This window comes from Ovis canadensis, chromosome 18, assembly GCF_042477335.2.
Source record: "Ovis canadensis isolate MfBH-ARS-UI-01 breed Bighorn chromosome 18, ARS-UI_OviCan_v2, whole genome shotgun sequence".
Lineage (NCBI taxonomy): Eukaryota > Metazoa > Chordata > Mammalia > Artiodactyla > Bovidae > Ovis > Ovis canadensis.
In genome coordinates, this window is record NC_091262.1 from 46,193,525 (window position 1) to 46,216,000 (window position 22,476).

The 22,476-nt window shown below is 36.6% G+C and overlaps 1 protein-coding gene across 11 annotated transcripts in view; it reads left to right on the plus strand.

The window, feature by feature from the left end:
- HMG20A (high mobility group 20A) overlaps positions 1 to 22,476 on the plus strand; it is a 100,697-nt gene that overhangs the window by 15,521 nt on the left and 62,700 nt on the right. For 5 of the 11 annotated variants that reach the window (XR_011250455.1, XM_069560159.1, XM_069560161.1 and 2 more), the window contains exon 2: positions 18,195 to 18,375. The exons of 4 other annotated variants lie outside the window; for them this stretch is intronic. The gene's annotated coding sequence lies outside the window, so the exon portion shown is untranslated. Of the gene's footprint in view, positions 1 to 16,718; positions 16,927 to 18,194; positions 18,376 to 22,476 lie in introns of all 11 variants that reach the window. 2 more of the 11 variants (XM_069560157.1, XM_069560162.1) reach the window with 1 other exon arrangement.

Below are 22,476 nucleotides of genomic sequence, written 5' to 3' on the forward strand. Positions count from 1 at the left end.
GTCAGCTTAGTTCAGAGGGGGAAAGTATCATAGGGAGCCTGATAGCAATCAACAATGAAGTTACTAGAGAAGATGGGAGAACAGAGACTAGACAGAAATATTAGAATTTTATTCTAAGACTATCCCCATATGATGAAAAATAGTTAAATCATAGTGGAAAGGAAACAAGGGCAATGATTCGGAGAAGTTACTACATATGAAGGTATTCACTTGAAGAAATGCTTGAGTACCTTTTATGTGCCAGGCACTATTAAATAAAAGCATAGTTGTTTTCTTTATTTGAATTATTTTTTTAGAATAAGATCTTATGAGTGAAATTGTTCATTTTAAGAGTATGGGTATTTTATAGTTCTTGATACAGTAGGCTATATTATTTCTCTAAAAGGTTATACTAATTTTTGATGTCACCAGTAATATACAAGTGTGTTGTCTTAACCACAATTTCACCAGCAAAAATTCTTGGCTAATTGGATAGGCATAAAATTATTCTTCACTTTGATTATTGCTTCCATTATAGTGTTTCTATATTATGGAGTTGGCATCTGTGGGAGCATGAAGGAATTCAAAGCCTTTATATTTGCTCCCTCATCTGGAATAGCTTCCTTAAAGAATATGGATTTTTAAGGACCCTAGGAATCAAACCAGTCCCTAATTTGAATCAGCTCAAAACTACTGTTACTCAGTGGTGTTCTGCTTATTTCTTAAATGGTATTCACATTTAAACTATATTTAGCTATAATTCCAATTCCCATTCAACTAACTTAATTCTCATAATTTGGTGTTGTAGGTATTAACTAACTTCATGTTGCATATGAGAAGATAGAGGCTAGTTCACTTGCCCAGGGTCACTTGACCTGTAAGTGAAAGAGACAGGATTTAAATGCAGCCAGTTATTATTTCTCAAACTCTGTGATCTCCTAGAGTCACTAGTAAAATTTACTGGGGGCTAATAGAAACTGGAAATGAAATTTGAAACGGAACTTGGCCAATCAAGCACTTACTTACATATGTATGTAATGAAGCGGTTAGCAGAACAGGTTTTTTCATTTTATTTTTTTATTGGCCCTCAAAGAGGCCCAGAGTAACTTTTTAAATAATAACTTCTAAATTGGTAACAAGGTTAGTGAGATACTCAAAAGCATAGTACATGATAGCAAAGGAAGAGAGATTGTTTTTCATTTTTATTCAGTATAGTATGCTCACTAGCCAGATTTAGGATAAGGAATATAAAACGAGATGCCATATTCAAATGCTCAGCTTTAGTCAGATGAAATACCCCAACATATAGATAAGGCAATTAAGGCCCAGAATTACATACCAAATACAGTGACACAATGGACCCTAGAACATCAGCCACCTGCTTCCTAGTACACCCTGCTAAATTGACTGAACCAAGTAGAAACAACAATCCATGTGGTTGTTTTGTAATTTATAATTTTTATAATTTAATATGCAATCCTTAAAAGAGATCATTTCTCTGTGTATTTTAAAACAATAATAATAAAGATCCACACACCAAATTACTAAATATTTAGTGATAGGTTAGAATAAGAAGTGATACTGAAGACCAGGTTGAACCCTAGTGTATCAGATAGTCTATCTGTAAGTTATACCCAAACAATATTTATCTGTATCCCAGATGAGTATTTGGAATTTTCAACAAAGCCCAGCCCTTTTCTTCTATCCCTAATCCTTTAAGTGAAACTAATACCCCTGCTTCCCCCAAAATAGTATCCAGATACTCCACTTTCATTTCTTAGCCTCAAAATTTATATTTCCTTTCTCATGCCATCTCCACACTTCCTTCATTCCTGTACTTCATAACTTTAATTCCTATTCTCTTGACACAAACCTTGCATTTTTATTGCCAGTGATACCACAATTACTTCAGCGGTTTGCAAAAGCAATATAGCTATTGTGTCAGCAATAATAATAGGTTCACAGTCTTGAGCCAGATTTCCACTGATAGGATTTTATTCTGAGAAAATACTTCAAATAAAGAAAATAGTAAAAGGGACAAAATGTTAATGGCACTGATATCTATACTGTTTTTAAAAACTGGAAACCTGCTAGATACCCAAAAATAGAATAATGGTTAAGCAAATTATTACCTATTCATTCAATAGGCTATTAGACATTAATTTTTCACAATAGCTTCTTTTAAAATATATTAAAAGATGCTCTAAGAATGTTTATGCCAAAATGAAAAAAAGGAGAAATCAAGAAAAAATAGAAAATTTCATGTGATTCGTGTATTTCTGAAGCATTTGTATTTTCTGTGTCATAATAACTGACATTCATTGAGCATATACTGGTGTCAGGCACAATACTAATGCAAATTACAGAAGTATTGAGTAATTAGTAAGAAACCTGCTCTAAAGTCAGATCCTAGCAACATCACTTACTAGTATGTGATCTTAAAAAAGAAACTGGAGATAGTAACTATATCTATATTGTTATTAAATCTATATAAAGTGTCTGGCACATTGCATACCCTCATTAATGTGTTTTTGTTAGTAGACATTTTATAGACATTGTAATCTTCACATCCTCACAACATTTATGAGATGGCGTTATTTTCATTTACATAAGAGAAAATTGAAACTCAGAATGTTTAAATATTTTGGTCAAATAACTTGCCAAGGTCACGCAGCTAATATGCAGTAGATTTTTGATTGAGAGCCCATGCTATGACTTCTCTCCTTGCGCTGAGGTTCTAGGTTGCTGCAGACTAATGCTTTTGCTGAGAACATGAGAGGACAAATTTTTTAAAAAGAATAATGAAAGCATCAGAGACCTACTGAGGCAGCCATCAAAATCATGGAGTCAGGGGAACTTCAGAGAAGCACGCTTATGTTCTATGCTTCTCTTTTCCTGTTCAAGAATTTGCTTAATGCATGGTACAGAACAAGAACCTGTGAAACGGAGCAGAGGATTTCTGCTACAAGCAGAGAAGCCAGTGTTCTCATGGGGCTGAGTACATAAAAATTGGAGTTTAGTGATCCCCAGTAGCCAAGACTGAGGGGTCAAGATCCTAGTAGGGAAGGGAAGTATCTAGAAGTGATTTTGCTGAAGAGCAGAAGCTAGCAAGCTAACCCCTAAAAAGAAGGAGTGAAATTTTTTTTCATTCTCATGATGTTGACAAGCAAGCATTAAAATTCTGGTCCCTCCAAGGAAGAAAGGACCTGTATAACAGCCCAGGCTCTCAAATAGTATTCCCTAGAGGACTACACCCTCTATACATAATAGACTTGAGTACAAGAATAACTAGAAATAAGGAACAATATTTCATAATTATAGATGAGTCATCCTACCAGGGAAAATATGAGAATATAAATCTGTATATATCTAATTCTAGTAATATAGCTTCAAAAAATATTTTTTCAAGTTCACATAGAACTTTTAACAAAATAGATCTTACAATAGACCATAAAGCAAGTCTTAACAAATCTCATCCAGCCTGTTATCTGAACATAGTTCAATTCAGTGAGAAATGGATTATAAAATAGTAGCTAGCAAACTCCCCCCAAAATACATTTCTGAATGACCCACTAGATCAAAAAATAAAGCACAATTAGAACATATTCACAACAGAATAGTAATGAAAATATAATATATCAAAATATACGTGACTCTGCTATACTTGATGGGAAAAAAGCTATACTTGATGGGAAAATGTATAGCCCTATATGCCTATATTAAAAGAGAAAAAAGTAAAAAACTAGTGATCTAAATATCATTTTCAGGAAATCCAGAAAATAACAGCAAATTAAACCCAAAGTAAGTAGAAGAAGGGAATTATTAAAAAGTAGCAATTAATTAAACAGAAAACAAGTACACAGTAGGAAATATCTGCAAAGCCAAGAGGTCTGTCTTTGAAAAGTTCAGTAAAATGTATAGACCTCTAGCAATACCAATCAATAAAAGTATACGATCTTTTTCCTAATTCTACATCTCCAGTGTTCCTATTTCTATAAATCTCATCTCTGTGTATATCTACTGATAGCTCAGTTGGACATCTTGGTATTATTCTTGAGAGCTCTCACTACCACACACGTACACCATGCAGACCACTACAAAATTCTCTTAACTCTACCTCCTAAATATATCAAATCCACTCTATATGCTACATCTTCACTGCCATATCTTGTTTTAAGCCACCATCATGTTGTGGTAGACTGTTGCAGTGACTTCCCAACAGTAACTTCCTAGATTCATTCTTACTATTTGTCACTCCATTCTTTACATAGAAGTTAGAATGATCCTTTAAAAAGCATAAATATCATATCATGCTGCTCCTTGGAATTCCTAAAAGCCTTGTTCTTAACATTGGTGAAAACCCTAATGTTTAAGATAATCCCACATCTGTGCCGGATGTAGTCCCTGCTTGCTTATCCTTGCTGTGCTCTCCTGATCACTTTACTCCAGCCTCCCCTAGCCTTCTTTCACTTCTTCCAAAGCACCAAGTTCTCATTCAAGTCCTAGTTCCTCAGTGTGGAATGCACCTACTTAACATTCAGTTCTCACTTTACTTCTTCAGAGTGGTCCTCTAAGTGACATCTCCCACTTTTTCTATAGCATTCTGTTCTTTTCCTTCCTAGCAGTTTTCACAATCTAAAATTATATTCATTGGTGCTTAATCTTTTACCTCACACCATAATTTTCGTGAAAGCAGAGACTGTTCACTGTTGTAGTCCTGGTGTCTTGACTAAGTGCCTGGTATATGTTACACATTTGGTAAATACAAGACAAATGAGAAAAGATAGCATGCCGCCTTAGGTAAACTCTGTAGGTCAGGAACCATTTCATAGGTGTGCCCTGTACCATAGGAGCATGGAGGGATTATTTATTTTCTCTGGTTTAATTCTTTATTTCTTCAGAATTACTCTCAGAGAAAGGCACCATGTAATCATTGTAATGCCTGGAGACAGTTTCTGATGATCAGCCTGTCCTCCCAGTGATGTATATTTTATGTGCTAAGCTAAACTGGCAGTTGTGGGCAGATTTCATTTAAGTCCCCACAGAGGAATACACCTGCCTGCATTTCTTAGGTCGGAGCTCTTGGAAACTGTTGGCAGAGTATTCTCAGTGGCAGTCTTGGCTAAACAACTTGTCTTTTCTAGAATTCCTTTTTTTTTAAACATTCAGTTCAGTTCAATTCAGTCACTCAGTCGTGTCCGACTCTTTGTGACCCCATGAATCGCAGCACGCCAGGCCTCCCTGTCCATCACCAACTCCTGGAGTTCACTCACACTCAACGTCCATCAAGTCAGTGATGCCATCCAGCCATCTCATCCTCTGTCGTCCCCTTCTCCTCCTGCCCCCAATCCCTCCCAGCATCAGAGTCTTTTCCAATGAGTCAACTCTTCGCATGAGGTGGCCAAATTACTGGAGTTTCAGCTTTAGCATCATTCCTTCCAAAGAAATCCCAGGGCTGATCCGCCCTACAAAGGAAAGGTGGTCTAATTGCATTTGCTTACTGCAGAGGTTGACAGCATTGTTTGTATAAAGGTTATTAGCTATTTTAGGCATGTAAGTATGCCATAATGCTACCACAGTAAGTATATGACATGCCTTTTAATCACAATAAAGCAAAAATGACCACATTTCACAATACGAATATCTTCATACATGTTTTATAAGACATACAGAGCTATTGTGACTTGCTATTACAAAATCTACATTTTCTTAGCTTGTGTTTTTTCCTTCATCTTAGACCTAATTTTTAATTAAAAATTTGTTTTAAGCTAATTTCAGTAAAATGAAATACTTAATTGTGTGTTTGATATAAAATTGTAAGTCCAATGATTGTTTTTTCTTTGTTTAAAATATATTTATTTTTAAGAAGTCCAACAATTTGAAAGAGCTTTTGGCCACTAGAATTTCTTGAAACACATGAAAAAAATGTTTGCTAGCAATTTCAGGCATAAATTTCATTTCAAAAGAAAATGTTTTATATACCTGAAACTAACTCAACACTGTAAGTCAACTATAGTTTAAAAAAAAAATGTTTCAGGGACTTTTATTTCTTAATGTGTAGTAAATGAAGTATTCTTATTTATTTCTAAAGTCTTGGTACCATACTTAGAATTCTCACATACACTGAGAAAAGCGTGATGAATGTTTCTTATGCATTTTGGCAGGTTCAGGGCGATGATGGGGAAAGGGAGTAAAACAAGAAGAATGAGAATTCTGAGTGCCTGGTTTCTCACATCATCATCTTATTATTGCTATTATTAATTTTGCCTTTAACAAAATTATTAATTCTTAATGCAATAATTTTTAAAAGCTTCATCTAGTTATTGATATTTGTGGATTTACTAGACATTCATAGCTGTTCTCAGGTCAATGAAATTGGGAGTTTATAAGTCATAAGAATGTATAAATGTCTGCTGACAGGTATGACTAAGTAAGTTTCTGAATTTCATAATCCTCTGGTTGCTATTGTAGGTTCTTTCTTTGATTTTTGAAATGTAAATCACTGACTCTAGAGCTAGTGAAAGAATATGAGTATATTGAAATTCTTTCTGTAGTACTATAGCAGTGTGTAAATATGATGCATTATGGGTATAGAAGTGGTGAGGAGCCTTTAAGTACAGGGAACTCTGCCATATGTGAAAACAGTCTTCTCCAGCTAATTGCCAATTTAGAGACTATATTAAATAAATGTAATAGAGTAGTTTTTATGTTTATTTCTTGAAAGGGGAAAGAGCAGCTTTATTTTGCCAGAAAGACAGTGTCAGCTCTAGCCATTAATTTCCTGGCAAAACAAACTACTTGCAGAATTCTAATTGGCCAATTTCTTCTCCCCCATGTTTAATTAAAATCTTAGCAATACATGATACTGAAGATAGTGTATAGATTCCTTTACTGTACAAAGACAGACTTGGGTCAACTATATCTTTCTAGCTGTCAGCCTTTACTAATTATGTATCTTCTCTTGTTTAGCAATCTTGTCTAAAAAGCAATCTCATTGGTAGAGTAGGGTAAATATACTGTTTACAGTCTTTATCTTCTATGTCTGTGTCACCATCCATAGAGTTATATTCCATTCTGCAGAGTTTAATGTTTACTTGGCTATGTAAAACCTTATCACATTAGAAATAACAACTCAATTTCTGTTTGTAGCTTAATTCGATCATGCAGTAAAAATAATTCTGGTGCCTAGGATTGGAATTGATCTCTGTTTGTACCTTACCTTAGAGTGATGCCCTGTAGATAAATATTGTGCTTCAGGAGTGCTAGATTGAAGACTAAGGATGAATTGGAATAACTGCATCCTTGTTTTTAAACATTAGAAAATCTTTCACCAATGGTGAAACAGCAGTCATTTTTACATATCAAGAGCAATATCCTGTTAGCTAACAATTGATCATCATCTAGTAGGAAGCTTGAATTCAGAGATTTCAAATTCAGAACACTGTTTTTCAAATAGGTTAAGTGTATTTAAGTTCAGTAGTGTGGCATTTTATGAACTGTTCTAGAAAGCAGTGAATACAGTGGAATGATTGAGCTTTATTCCTCCTGAGTATTAAATTGGTAACTAAATTTTCTCTTTTTTTCCAAACTGTGCCCTCTTAGCATGTAGGGAAGGCATGTTTAACCTGGTGGGTCCAACTCTTGCCTGGGTTATATATTTTATCATTTTGATACTTAATAAATATACATAATAAGAAATGAATTGTAGCTGTAGCTCTGCACTTCCTTGGCTCTGACCTATAATAGTCTGTTTACACTCTGTTCTCTTTGTCTTTCAAGCAAATCACATCACTCCAAACTTAGAACCTATTTACTACAATTGTGTCAATAGTGTCATGTTTGAGGAGCCTAGAAAGAAGAAAAAATTTAACTGGCATCATGGGATCTCAGTTGGTGTAACAGTTTATCCTGCCTTACTTGGTAATGCATGTATAAAACTGGTGAATGGCATTTGCTCTCAAGAGGTTTTGAGGTTGACTACAACAGAAATACATTGTAGGAAAGAACATAGATTCTGTAATTTAAAGGGTTATAGGAGAGACTAGAAATTACTCTGATAACCTGTTAATTTCAAGACCTCAAGCATGTATTTAAATACGATACAATCGAAAATAATCTTCCTAGTTCAAAAATTAATAGAAAGCTCTATCATAAGTAGTTATGTATATTGACCATTAAATCTTATGATACTAATTTGTTTCATCTCCTTTCTTTAAAACTGTATTTATTTCCTGGACATAGGCTATTTGATCTACAGAAATACCTCAGAGATGCTACAGGTTTGGTTCTAGACGAGCACAATATTATGATAATTGCAACAAAGCAAGGCACACAGATTTTTCGGTTCCCAGTGCATATAGAAGTTATGTTTATTCTGTACTGTAGTCTGTTGACTAAAGTGTGCAATAGTATTATTTAAAAAAATAATAATACCTTAATTTTTAAATATTGCTAAAAAATGCCAACTATCTTCTGAACCTTCAGCAAGCTATAATTTTTGTAACAGTAACATCGGAGATCACAGATCACCATAACAGATATAATAATAATGGAAAAGCTTTAAATATTGCAAGAATTACCAGAATGTGACCCAGAGACACAAAATGAGCAAATGCTGTTGGGAAAATGGCACTGGTAGACTTGCTCGACACAAGGTCAAACCACCAATTTGTAAAAAAAAAACATAGTATCTGCAAATTGCAATAAAGCAAAGTACAATAAAACAAAGTATGCCTGTACTCAAAAGAGAAAAGAAGGTCAGGACTGCATTTTTTTAACTGAGCACTTGTTATCTATATGTTAGTCTTAATTGGCAAGTCAGCTGAATCTTATTCCCTCAAGGGATAAATTTGTAAGATGTTTCATGTGAGAACAAATAGAGGGTGCCAAAGAAAAGAATTCAATGAGAAGACTTTAGTTTTTTTAATGTATTTTTTTTAGTTATATTTTTTGTATTCTAGTTCATTTAAACATATCAAGATTCCTTTTTCTGATTCCGAAACTAGTTTAAAGGTAGTCATTCACTACCAAGTTTTATTGTTTATACTAATAATAAAATAACATATCTTTACTGCAAGACATTCAGACTTTGAGCATACAGACAAGCATAACTTTTATGCTTTTAAACAGAATTTTAAAAAGAAAAAAGCAAGAATCACCCAAAGACAGGTGGGTTGTCTTTTGAATGATTTTATACAAGGAATGATGTGCATGAATCGATTTGTATTTTAGAAAGATCACCGGCAGCTGTATGGAAACAGATTGGAGGCAGGAACAACAGGCAGGAGGTTGTTAAGAGTACTCAGGCCAAGAAAAATAAAGGCTTTCACCGAGACAGTAATCATGGGATCATAGAAGAGACGGGATCAACTAGGTTTTGGTAAAGGCAAGGGAAATACTGGAAAGGACGCCCAGGTTTTTGGACTGAGTGACAAGTAAAGCACCCTCAACTGACATAGAAAACATAGGAGATGGAATAGACTTTGAGGAAAAGATTATAGATGCAGTTTTATATGTGTAAAGTGTGAATTGCCTCTGGCACACCAAAGGAAGATAATCTTCTTTGCCATATAAGATACAGGCCTGAAATTTTAGAGTTGGTTGTAGATGTTATCAGTATAAGTGGTTATTAAAACACTGGGACTGAAAGAGATCACTAGGAAAACGTACAGAGTGAGAGAGAGAGAAAGGGGCCAATGTCTGAAGAAATGGCAAAGAGATAGGGAAATAAAACAAGAGAGGTAAACAGGAAACAGTGGAAGAAGAGTTATTTACAGTATCAAATGCCAGTTAGCAACAAAATAGATTGACACTTAAAAACTGTTCATTGAAATTAGCACTTAGAGATGAGTGGGTATCAGAGAAGTCAGTAGAGTAAGTTAGGGATAGAAACCAGATTACTGTGTATTTCAGATTGAGTGGGTAGTGGCTAGGATAATCTTTGTAGTTTGGTTATGAAGAAAAGAAAAATGAATGGGCAGTTGCTTAGAAGGGAAGATAGGAATTAATGAAGGGTTCTATTATGAGTTTTGTTTTGTTTTTTTTCTTTCTTAGGAATAGAGTATATTTATATCTGATGGGAAAAAGAACAGTCATTGTTGTAAAAGAGGTTAAAATGATAAGAGAACTGAAATACTTGAAGAAGCTAGAAGGATATCCAGAGCATGATGTCTTCCATGGAGAAGACACTTACATGGAAACTTTACAACTCAAAGTGGTGCCAAGTGTTAGATGAATAAAAAGAGAAGGCTGGGAATTCCAGAGGGGTTGAGAAAAGTTTGACTCAAATGCTGAACTCATTGCGTAGCCTTCATTTAGTTTTCTACTTTATAAATCAGTGCATCATTTAAAAGTGTGTAGTATAAGCCTTCAGTTCATTATTGCTGATGAGAATCTCTAATTGTGTATAAGATTTCCCTGGTTCAGTCTGACAGTAGTTGACCTTCACTGTCTTCAGGCATTTAATCTGTCTGTGTTTCTGTGTTAGCTCCATAAAATCATCAGTTTCATGGCACCATTTCTCTTGCAAAGCACAGCCATGCAAGAATTTCTCAGATTACAATACTTACTAAGCTTTCCTTCTCTTTATTACTTCATATCCTGTCTCAGAAATTCCCCAGAATCATTAAATAAATATATTTTATCTTTGCATAATTCATGTTGCAGATAATCTATCTGTAGATAATCTTGAGTCTGGCTTTTACACAGTATGCAGAATCTTAGTTCCCCGACCAGGAATCAAAACAGTGGCCCATGCAGTGGAAGCGGAGTCATCCACTGGACTGCCAGGGAAGTCCTTGATTATTGTTCTAATCTGTGCAATAAAGGACAACACAGTAAGAACATAAGGTTGTAATAGTAAAAGAGCTACCACTGATATGAAATGATTATATGGTCAAAGTGTTGGTGTTTGCCTTTTTTAACACAAGGCCTGCATAGTATGAGTAATACTAGAAATCTTGAGTGTGAGAAAAATCTCATTCTGGTTTTACATTTATCTCCTAAACTTTAACACTATAGAGGCTTTTCAGTGCCTTAAAATATGCAATTCTATGAATTAATTGTCCAGTTGGTTCTTTGAGGTTAGGAAGTACTTTTATGTTTGTTCATGAAGTCTGGTATGCTTTAGGCCTAACAGTGCTTTCATATATTCATCTTTATTCCAAATGGATAGATCAAAATAGTCACCACTGACTTGACTAATTTTTTTATCTAAGAAATACACTTCTCATCTTCCTAGTCTAAACATTTGATGGTAAACACTCTCCAAATCCAAGTGAGTTAGGCATCTTTCATGAGGAGCTGTGATATGCTAATATGTTAAGCATTGAGAGAGATCTTTTTCTGCTCTCATGAGCACACAGATGTGGCCAGCTATACACTGTAAATATTGATGTGATTTAAAATTCATATTTTGAGTAAAAAGCTACAAGTTAGTTATCTACTTAAGTTGACGCATAACAGTAGAATACTTTGGTTGAAAGAGTAAAGTTCAACAGAGGTGCAGCGAAAGAGGTAAATGAAAGGAATGTGGACAAGTAAAAATAGAGGTTTCTAGAATTTTTAGAGCTGAAAGGAATCTAAACAGTCATTAATAAGCCTTGGTATAACTGCATGTGTTTGTGCTCAATTGCTCCGGTCATGTCCCCACGAACTGTAGCCCGCCAGGCTCCTCAGTCCGTGAGATTCTCCAGGCAAGAATACTGGAGTGGGTTGACATGCCCTTTTCCAGGGGATCTTCCTGACCCAGGGATCAAACCTGCATCTCCTGCACTGCAAGTGGATTCTTCACTGACTGAGCCACCGTGGAATACCTGAGGGGATGTGATTTAGGAAAGGGAGCACACTGTAGAATGAAAATCTAAGGATGGACACTTCTTGGGGACAAGTTTGGAGTTCATTACTAAGAAAAATTTTCTAGTGATCAGGCTATTCAGAAATGGGAGTGGACATCCCCAGAAGAGATATTCAGGTTGGGAGCCAAGCCTTGGATGTGTGGTTGGATCCAGTGACCTTTATGAGATTTTCTAATCCTTGAATTCTTACCTAAACCAGTGACCAATGTTTCTCTTTTCTTTTCACTTTTTTAAACTGCAGTATATACAGTAAGTGCACAAATCTTAAAGGTACAAGTCGGTGAGTGTTTATGTATATATGCACCTGGGAATATTTCCAGCACTTCAGGAGGCTCTTTAGTCAGTACCCTCTCTCCCCCTGTTATAGATAACCACTATTCTGATTTCTGCCCCCAGAGAATAGTTTTCCCTATACTTACACATTACATAACTAGATTCACAGAGTATTTACTTTTGTGGGTCTGGCTTCTTTTGCCCATCATTATATCTATGAGGTTCATCCATGCTATATGTAGCAGTAGTTCAGTCTGTGTAGTATTCCACTGATGTCACTGTAGGAATATATTAGAATGTAACCAAGCCACTGTTGATGGATATGTTGGTGTCCAATCCACTGTTGATGCATTGGTTGCACTTTGATATTGTTAATAATGGTGCTATGAACAGTCTTCATGTGTCTTTTGGTAGACATCTGTACTCATCTTCAGGATATGTTACTAGGAATGGATTGCTGGTTCATAGAATAGGTTTATTTTAGCAGTTATTGCCAAGGAGTTTTCCAACGTGACTGTGCACCTTTAAACTTCCACTAGCAACATGACAAGAATTTCAGTTCCTACTCCTCCTTGCCAACACTGTGTATTGTCAGTATTTTTTATTTTAGTCATTAAATGTGTTGTAGTATTTCTTTTTCTATGATTATTGATCATTTGGATTGTCTCTTTTAGGAAGTGCTTTTTTTTATCTTTAGCCTTTTTATTTTTAATTGAATCATTTGTCTTTATCTTGCTGATGTGTTCTTTACACATTCTGAATATGCGTCTTTAGGAAATTGTGTGTGTTACAACTATAATTTCCTAGTCTGTGCCTTACTTTTTAACTCATGGACTTTGATGAACAGACATTCTTAATTTTAGTTGTTTATCATTTTTCTCTTCTGTGGTTAGTTCTTTTTGTTTCTTCTTCAAGAAGACTTTGCCTATCCCAAGGTCATGAAGATATTTAGACTAATAATTCTTGAACTGTGTACTAAATTAGACAATATTTAACTTTCAATTGTTCATATTACCCCAAAAAAGAAATGTATAGAATTGTACTATTTTCTCCTGTAATTTAATTAAGCTTTCAGCATTAGCTGTAAGTAAGTAGATGATTATGATGGTATTAAATCTGAAATTTACTATCAGGATACATGGTTATTGCTATGGTAACAATACCATCACAAAAATCTCAGTGGGTTTTTTTCTCAATCATGATATTTGTCCAAAAGTGTGCAGGGTAGGGGAGTTGGGGAGGGGGCGGCTATGCTGTTTTTATACACTTTGGCATCTGGGTTGATGTAAACTCCAGTACAATATATACTTGCATGATCACTATAATAGGGGGAGGGCAACATGGAATATTGAATATTCCTTGGAAGGACTGATGCTGAAACTGGAGCTCCAATACTTTGGTCACCTGATGCGAAGAGCCAGTTCACTGGAAAAGACCCTGATGCTGGGAAGGATTGAGGGCAAGAGGAGAAGGGGGCGACAGAGGATGAGATGGTTGGATGGCATCACTGACTCAATGGAATGAGTTTGAACAAACTCAGGAAGATAGTGAAGGACAGTGAAGCCTGATGTGCTGCAGTTCATGGGGTAGCAGAGAGTCGGACATGACTTGGTGACTGAACAATAATACCAATAATATGGAAAATTGCTTTTGGACTCAAACTTTCTGCCCAGAAGTATCATGTGCCACTATGAGGTGACCCTATGAGTTCCCATCAGCCTTACCTAATTTCAGAGGTCATGAGGAAGTATAACCTTACTATGTTCCAAAAAGGAGAACTAAAAATATTTGTAAATAGCCGTAATATTGACTATCACAGTTAAGTTGGGCGCGTTACTTAACCTTTCTATGGATCAGTTTGTTCACTGTAAAATCGAAGCTAAGGATAGTATCTATCTCGTGATAGTTGTGAGGATTAACTGGGGTGATACATGTAAACTCTTAGAATATTGCCTGATACTTAGTGAACACTGAGGATATATTTGCTAGTATTACTGCTGTCATCATTGGGTTTTATCTTCTATTACTTTATTTGGTTTTGGCTCTGCTGGGTCTTCACTGCTGCCCAGGCTTTTCTCTAGTTGCGGTGCACAGGGGCTACTCGTTGTCGCAGTGTGCGGGCTTCTGTTCGCATGGAGATCTCCCTGCGGACTTCTCTAGTTGCAGAGCATGAGCTCCAGGGTGTACCTGCTTCAGTACTAGCAGTTCCCAGGTTCTAGAGCACAAGCTCAGTAGTCATTTTCACGGGCTTAGTTGCTCTGCAGCGTGTGGGAATTTCCTGGACCAGGGATCAAACCCATGGCTCCTGCACTGGCAGGCAGACTCTTTACTGCTGAGCCACCTAGGAAGCCCTGTCCTTATTGTTATTAGGCTCTTACTATGGGATGGATACCACACATGCATGTGTGCTAAGTTGCTTCAGTCATGTCCAACTCTGTGCGACCCTATGGACTGTAGCCCACCAGGCTCCTTTGTCCATGGGATTCTCCAGGCAGAAGTACTGGAGTGGGTTGCCATTTCCTCTTCCAGGGGATCTTCCCGACCCAGGGATTGAACCCACGTCTCTTGTGTCTCTTGGATTGGCAGGCAGGTTCTTTACCACTAGCACCACCTGGGACACCATACTACCTGCTTTACACAGATTGATTCTTCAAATAACTCGCATTATAGCTACTATTACTATCCTCATTTACAGATGAGAAAACTTAGGTTCAGAGATCTTAATTAACTACCCAGGTACCAGAACTAAAAAATAAAAGATGGGATTTGAATTTAGGCAGTCTGATTTCAGAGCCTGCAATCATAACCATGACTCCCTCCCAGATAGCAAGTAAATATTAACAGAAAAATTCAGAAGTGCATCCTTTGCTTAGAGAACTCTGTGTGTGTTTGTATACAAGTATATTCATGGTTATGAGTTTATATTGAACTTTCAATATATTTCTATTTTCTGTTAGTTTGTAAAATTGTTTCTAGTTCATATCATTTAATTAAAGGTATTATTTCACGGTGTTCTGTTCATGGTTTGACATTTAGACAAATTTAGAATTGATCTTGTCCTTAAGATGAAGAAACTTAGGCCAGAATGGTTTAGTGATCCCAGAAGACACAGCTAGTTGGTGACATGCCTGAACTCAGAATCAGACTTCCTAACTTCAGTTCAGAGCTCTTCCTGATGCTTCGGATTACCTCCTTGTAGTTTGTATAAGTTGATAAAGCACATAATCCTTTATAAAAGAATCTGAGGTGCTTTGGTTCTTCCTCCCCCAAAATTTACATGAATTTGTTGTAAAAAACGGAGATTGTGCTTCTTTCCTCATAGCTCACATTGGTACATCTTGATTTTAAGTTATCAATTTTCTCTTTTAAATATCCTAATGTTGCTAAACACCAAGAGTCAAATTACATATTTGGAAAGGTTTTGTAATAAGAATAAATGCCTCCAAAGAAAATGCTTCCATGGAAAAACATTGTAATGATGAGCTTTTTCATGTCAGCCAGATTTGGAGTCAAATTTCTGAAGGAAAAGGGATGACAGTAGAATTGGAAATGAATCAAGTGTATCATACTTGAGGTATATCTCAAGATACATTAGCAAGAAATAAAATGACTGTTTACTCATAAGCAGCTTGTTACTTTTCCTACCAGTGACATCATAATGTACATTTGTCAACCTCACATGTATTGTAGTTTTCAGAATTAAATCTTTAAAGGAAATGCCAAGCCATATTAAGTTGGTGGTCATGGTTTATTTTCCCATTATTAAATGAGACTTTTGTATGGTAATTGCAGTGTATTATCATATAATTTTATCTGAAAGATTAACAGGATATAAATTGAGTTAACTGTATAGTTCTAGCCAAAAATAGGATTTACTCATTCTGTTGCTGTATAGTAGAGAAGGAGTTGGGCTTCCCTGGTGGCTCAGAGGTTAAAGCGTCTGCCTGCAATGTGGGAGACCCGGGTTTGATCCCTGGATCAGGAAGATCCCCTGAAGAAGGAAATGGCAACCCGCTCCAGTATTCTTGCCTGGAGAATCTCATGGACAGAGGAGCCTGGTAGGCTACAGTCCACAGGGTCACAAAGAGTCAGACACGACTGAGCAACTTCTGAGTAGAAAGTCAGCACTTCTGTTTCTCTCAATATCAGAAGTTGTCAGGTACCTGTCAGGAAGGTGAACCTAATCTGTACTACAAGGTAATGCACTCATAGGGAAATATATTATTGTTTTGAAGAGAACACGATCCTTTTTCCTGGTCTCCTTCAGTTTTAAATATTCATTCTTGCATTAAGGTAAACACTGTTTTATAAAATTGAATGCAGAATTTAAATGAATTTTTTAATATAAAATGGAAAGTTTATAAACTGTGCTTTCATACTCTTCTTGCTTCTCTGCCCTGAAGCACTCATTCTCATTTGAGAGAAAGAATGAATATATCACTAGAAATTATCTCTAAGGCTCCCTTCAGCAATAAGCTAGTGTATTTGCCAGAGAAGAGAGTGGGAAGAGTCTGGTCAAAGGGAATTTTAGTTCACTGTATAGTGAAGAACTTTTTATAAATATTACTTTGTCAACAAAGGTCTGTCTAGTCAAGGGTATGGTTTTTCCAGTGGTCATGTATGGATGTGAGAGTTGGACTGTGAAGAAAGCTGAGCGCTGAAGAATTGATGCTTTTGAACTGTGGTGTTGGAGAAGACTCTGAAGAGTCCCTTGGACTGCAAGGAGATCCAACCAGTCCCTCCTAAACGAGATCACTCCTGGGTGTTCATTGGAAGGACGATGTTGAAGCTGAAACTCCAATACTTTGGCCACCTGATGGTAAGAACTGGCTAATTTAAAAGACCCTGATTCTGGGAAAGATTAAAGGCAGGAGGAGAAGGGGACAACAGAAGATGAGATGGTTGGATGGCATCACCGACTTGATGAACATGGGTTTGGGTGAACTCTGGAAGTTGGTGATAGACAGGGAGGCCTGGCATGCTGTGGCTCATGGGGTCGCAAAGAGTCGGACACAACTAAACCACTGAACTGAACTGAACATTTACAAATATATTTATAAATATACCTTCTTTTTATAAAGTATATTCATAAAAAGAAAATATATTGCATGTGAAATTGAAATTTAAGTTGAAAAGGTCTGATTTTTCATGGTACTTTCTTTTAAACAACACAACCATATTATTGAATATTGGGGAGTGAAAACAAAGATTGAAAAGTAATTACTCATAATTTCACCATCCTAATATTATTACTTTGAGCACTGAGTATGTTTCCTTCCAATCTCTTTTCTTATGTATCTGTTCTTTTGACATCACTATAACCTGTGTAATATACTTTCTCATAAATATTTCATAATTAGCATATATCATAATTAGCCAAAATAGCTTTTAAATTTTATTATTTGCAGATAACATAATATTTGATCCACACAATATATTTTTGAGTTAAATAGGAAAGGTATTATTAGCACCATTTTACATATGAGAGTACTGCAAGCAGAAATGCCTCTACTTGGTCCTATAGTGGATTTCTGTTCTCTGCAGAAGTATTTGCTAACACAGATGGGTGAATGAAGTTCAGTTTAGTTCAGTTCAGTCGCTCAGTCATGTCCAGCTCTTTGCGACCCGATGGACTGCAGCACACCAGGCCTCCCTGTCCCTCACCAACTCCTGGAGTTTACTCAAACTCATGTCCATTGAGTCAGTGATGCCATCCAACCGTCTCATCCTCTGTCGTCCCCTTCACCTCCCTCATTCAATCTTTCCCAGCATCAAGGTCTTTTCAGATGAATTAGTTCTTCGCATTAGGTGGCCAAAGTATTGGAGTTTCAGCTTCAGCATCAGTCCTTCCAATGAACGTTCAGGACTGATCTCCTTTAGAATGGACTGGCTGGATCTCCTTGCAGTCCAAGGGACTCTCAAGAGTCCTCTCCAACACCACAGTTCAAAAGCATCAATCCTTCTGCACTCAGCTTTCTTTACAGTCCAACCCTCACATCCATACATGACTACTGGAAAAACCATAGCCTTGACTAAACGGACCTTTGTTGGCAAAGTAACGTCTCTGCTTTTGAATATGCTTTCTAGGTTGGTCATAACTTTCCTTCCAAGGAGTAAGCGTCTTTTAATTTCATGGCTGCAGTCACCATCTGCATCTGCAGTGATTTTGGAGCCCAGAAAAATAAAGTCAGCCACTGTTTCCATTGTTTCCCCATCTATTTGCCATGAAGTGATGGGACCAGATGCCATGATCTTCGTTTTCTGAATGGTGAGCTTTAAGCCAACTTTTTCACTTTCCTCTTTCACTTTCATCAAGAGGCTCTTTAGTTCTTCTTCACTTTCTGCCATATCTGCATATCTGAGGTTATTGGTATTTCTCCTGGCAATCTTGACTCTAGCTTGTGCTTCCTCCAGCCCAGCATTTCTCATGATGATCTCTGCATAGAAGTTAAATAAGAGGGTGACAATATACAGCCTTGACGTGCTCCTTTTTCTATTTGGAACCAATCTGTTGTTCCATGTCCAGTTCTAACTGTTGCTTCCTGACCTACATAAAGATTTCTCAAGAGGTAGGTCAGGTGGTCTGGTATTCCCATCTCTTTCAGAATTTTCCACAGTTTATTGTGATCCACACAGTCAAAGGCTTTGGCATAGTCAGTAAAACAGAAATAGATGTTTTTGTGAAACTCTCTTGCTTTTTCGATGGTCCAACGGATGTTGGCAATTTGATCTCTGGTTAACGTAGAAAGAAGAGCAAAACAAATTCTTATTCCCTGGACACAATCCTGCCTTACTGGACTAAGCGAGCCTTGAAAAGCAATAGGCAACTCTGGAAATACAAATTTTGTCAGATTTTAGTAAATACACACTCAGACACTAAGAATCTGGGGGTGATTTGATTAGTCTGGTTACCCCTTAGAGTTACACCACTGCTAATAGGTTTTTGTTTTGTTTTTTTTTTAACTTGTTTTTGTTTCACCTGGAAACAAGGGTAACAAAATCAGTAGCTTGTAAATGGGAAAGATAACATCTAAGCACTTGATTGGTAGCCTGAGAGCCTGGAGGCTCAGTGTATGAAGGGCGTAAACCTTTTCATACTGGGTAGAGTATTTAAAGGAAAAATGTTCCTGGGAAACTGCTCTTCTAGAGCTTTAAATGTGTCGTTTGAATTCTGTGACTATTTGATTTACTTTCTGAAATCTTGAGCATTGTCAACTTTAGGATTCAGAAGCAAAACGTAGCACAATATTTCAGAGTTTTAAGTTTTCTCTTTCATTTAAACTGTTCTGTTAAACTGCAATTATGCCTTTTTGTTTTCTAAGGAAAACTGTGAATTTTAAAAGGAAAATATAGCAAAATCTGAGTTTTATTCTTCTTTCAGTTAATTTGTCCTGTTAAACTGCAACTGTGCCTATTTGTTTTGTGAGGAAAACTGAATTTTATTTTATTGTTCAAAGTGGTGAAGACCATTAACTGCTTTGACTCATGGCAGCTCCTGGGGTTTTTTTGTTATTTTTGTCTTCACTTTTTGACTAAAGAAAACTTCCCTACTACCTAAAGCTTCTGTTTTTCCTTTTAGGAATTCTTCCTAGAAAGAGAATTTAATTTGTATTGGATTAAACCGATTAAAATGAAGTTGGTTCAAATGAACACTTTGATGGGATCTATTTCCTCTTATTATACTATAGTTTTTATAAGTGATCTCTGACTTTCCTTTCATCTTTTACTTTTAGTATTCATCAGCTTTAAAAGAGTAAAAGGTTTTGAATTATTGATTGTAACAGAAAGGAGCATTCTTTCCATCTCTTCTCTGCAGCATTGTTTCACAGCTGCAAATTAGAGCTGAAGAAGCAGTGGAAAACATAACAAAATAAATAAGCAATGTTCTTTGGACCCATAAGAACCCTTGCCCTAGAACTGTTAACTGCTGAGTTTTTGTTTGGGTCAGTAGGTACTGAAGACTTTTGTTGCTTCTGCTTTCTCATATATAGCTTTCCTCAGATGGCAGGCTGGAATAATTTTGTTTTAGAGCTAGAAAGGAATACTGTCTGTCTCCTTAATATGAGTCTGGATTCCAAACATGAAAGTACCCCAAGCTGAGTGTTCCTTCTCAGGTTTTACTCAATTAGTAGTTTCTGTTTCCTTCAGATCTCAATTTTCGGTGAGTTCATTACGATTATTAGTGGTTGCCTTAGCTGGTCACCCCATCTATTCAATTCATCTATATTTCTCCCCTGTTTTGTCATATATTTAAATAAATAAATAACTATACACACATCAGCTACTACAGCCTTTGCATTTTTTTTCCTTACCATTTGCCCTTCTATGCCTCACTAGATTACAAACTGTGAAAGGATAAGAATTTCTTCTTGATCTTATTGACCTCTGTGTCTTTGGCACATAACACAGTGAGATGTAATAAACTGTGAAAAGCATTGCTTTTCAGCTTTTTTAAAACTCATTTCCCTCTTGATAAACATAAAATTCCTCTAATCTGATACACCCTCCATGAGGGTATCACCAAGAAGTGAGTGAAAATATATACATCATATGGCTTCCTAGATGGAAGACTGTCCTGTCATTGCCCTCCTCTATCTACGTCCCTCTCACCCCTCCTTTACCTCATATACACCTTGTACTTTCCATAGTACCCCACTGTCCCAGGATATTGTTTGGGAAAGTACACTAAGGAAGTAGTGCCAAGTTTTATTGGGTTACTTTAACTCTTAGTTCCAGCACTGGTCCAGAAGTTTCTTACTTGGGCAGTTATCTCTTTGTTTACTAATAATAAAAGCAGTGCTTTAATACACTGTATAGGAAGGGCAACTTGGGACCATTAGGCACCAGGAAAAAGAAGCCAAATACGTGGACTATGACCTCGAAAGTCAACACCCTCCTTGTAAAATAACAGATTTGCTTTGGCAGAGGAAAATGTTTTTTTATTGTCTCCATATTATCAATGTGGAGATTGTGATAATCAATTTAACCTGTGATACAAACACTATGTCTAGATGTTTCAGGTTGTTTTCTTTTGACACCATATTTTGTGTACTAATGGTAATACATCTCCAGCAAGATTTCATTGAGGGGGAAAAAAAATACATATACAGGGATCATACTGTCTAGAAAGACTGTCTAGAAAGAAATCTAAACCATGCTCGGTTTCTTTTGTTGATCTAGTGCTTATATTTTTTAGAAAATATCTGACTCAAAAGTCTGCAAAACTTTTGCTTCAAAAAATCATCAACAGCAGTAGAAAATTTATGTTTGTTTCTAACCCTGGCCTCTTCTTTCCACTTATCATGTTGTCTGAGAACACTGTCTCTAGACCAGAGAGAACAACAGACTGGAAAATTCTGTAAAGCATAGCTACACACCATTTGACACCAGGCAAAATCTTAGTTACACAGTCAAGATGCTCAACAAATGTTTGCTGTTGAAATATGAATTCTATAAGCACTTACCTTAAAAGGAGTCTGGATTACTTCCTTTATGGCCCCCACCAAATTAATATATATTGTTAGTATGTGTGTGTGCTCAGTCATGTCTGATTCTTTGTGACCCCATGAACTGTAGCCCACCAGGCTGCCCTGTCCATGGGATTCTCCAGGCAAGAATACTGGAGTGGGTTGCCAATTCCTCCTCCAGGGGATCTTCCTGACCCAGGGATCTCCTGTATCTCCTACATGGCAGGTAGATCTTTATGACTGAGCCATGGGAAAAGCCACCCTTTATCTCTAAGTAGGTTATAAAACTACAGCTGAAATAAATGCAGGGCACAGTAGATAGATTCTATTTCTTATTCTGAACTGAGAAATCTGCTCTATCTTCAATATATATCAAGAATCTGACCACTTCTCATCACCTCCACTATCATCACTGTGATCCAATCCACCATTTTTTAGATGGATTATTGCAATAGATTCCTAAGTGATCACCTTACTTCTGTCCTTGATCCTCTTCAACTTTCATTCTGTTCTCAAAACTGCAGCCATGGTAATCTTATAAAAATGGTCAATTCCATCCCTTATCTACTCAGAACTGTTTAGTGTCTTCACCATCTCTGAGTAAATGCCTGTCTTTACTATGAGTTACAAAGCTGTATATGGTCTGATCCCCTATAGCAGTCAGCCTCATCTACAGTTTTTGCCCGTAGTTCAGTCCAGCCAGATTTGCTGCCTCCTTCAGTCATCCCAAGGGTACACCTTTGCTTGTGTTCCTCCTGCCTGGACCATTCTGTCCTCTCACATACATAGCTCTCTCCTTCCTCTTCTTTAGGTCTTTCCCCTGAGATTACCTCAATGAAGACTTTTCCTGGCCTCTATTTAAAATTCCAGAGTTCTCTTCCCTTGAACTCTTCCTGGCCTCT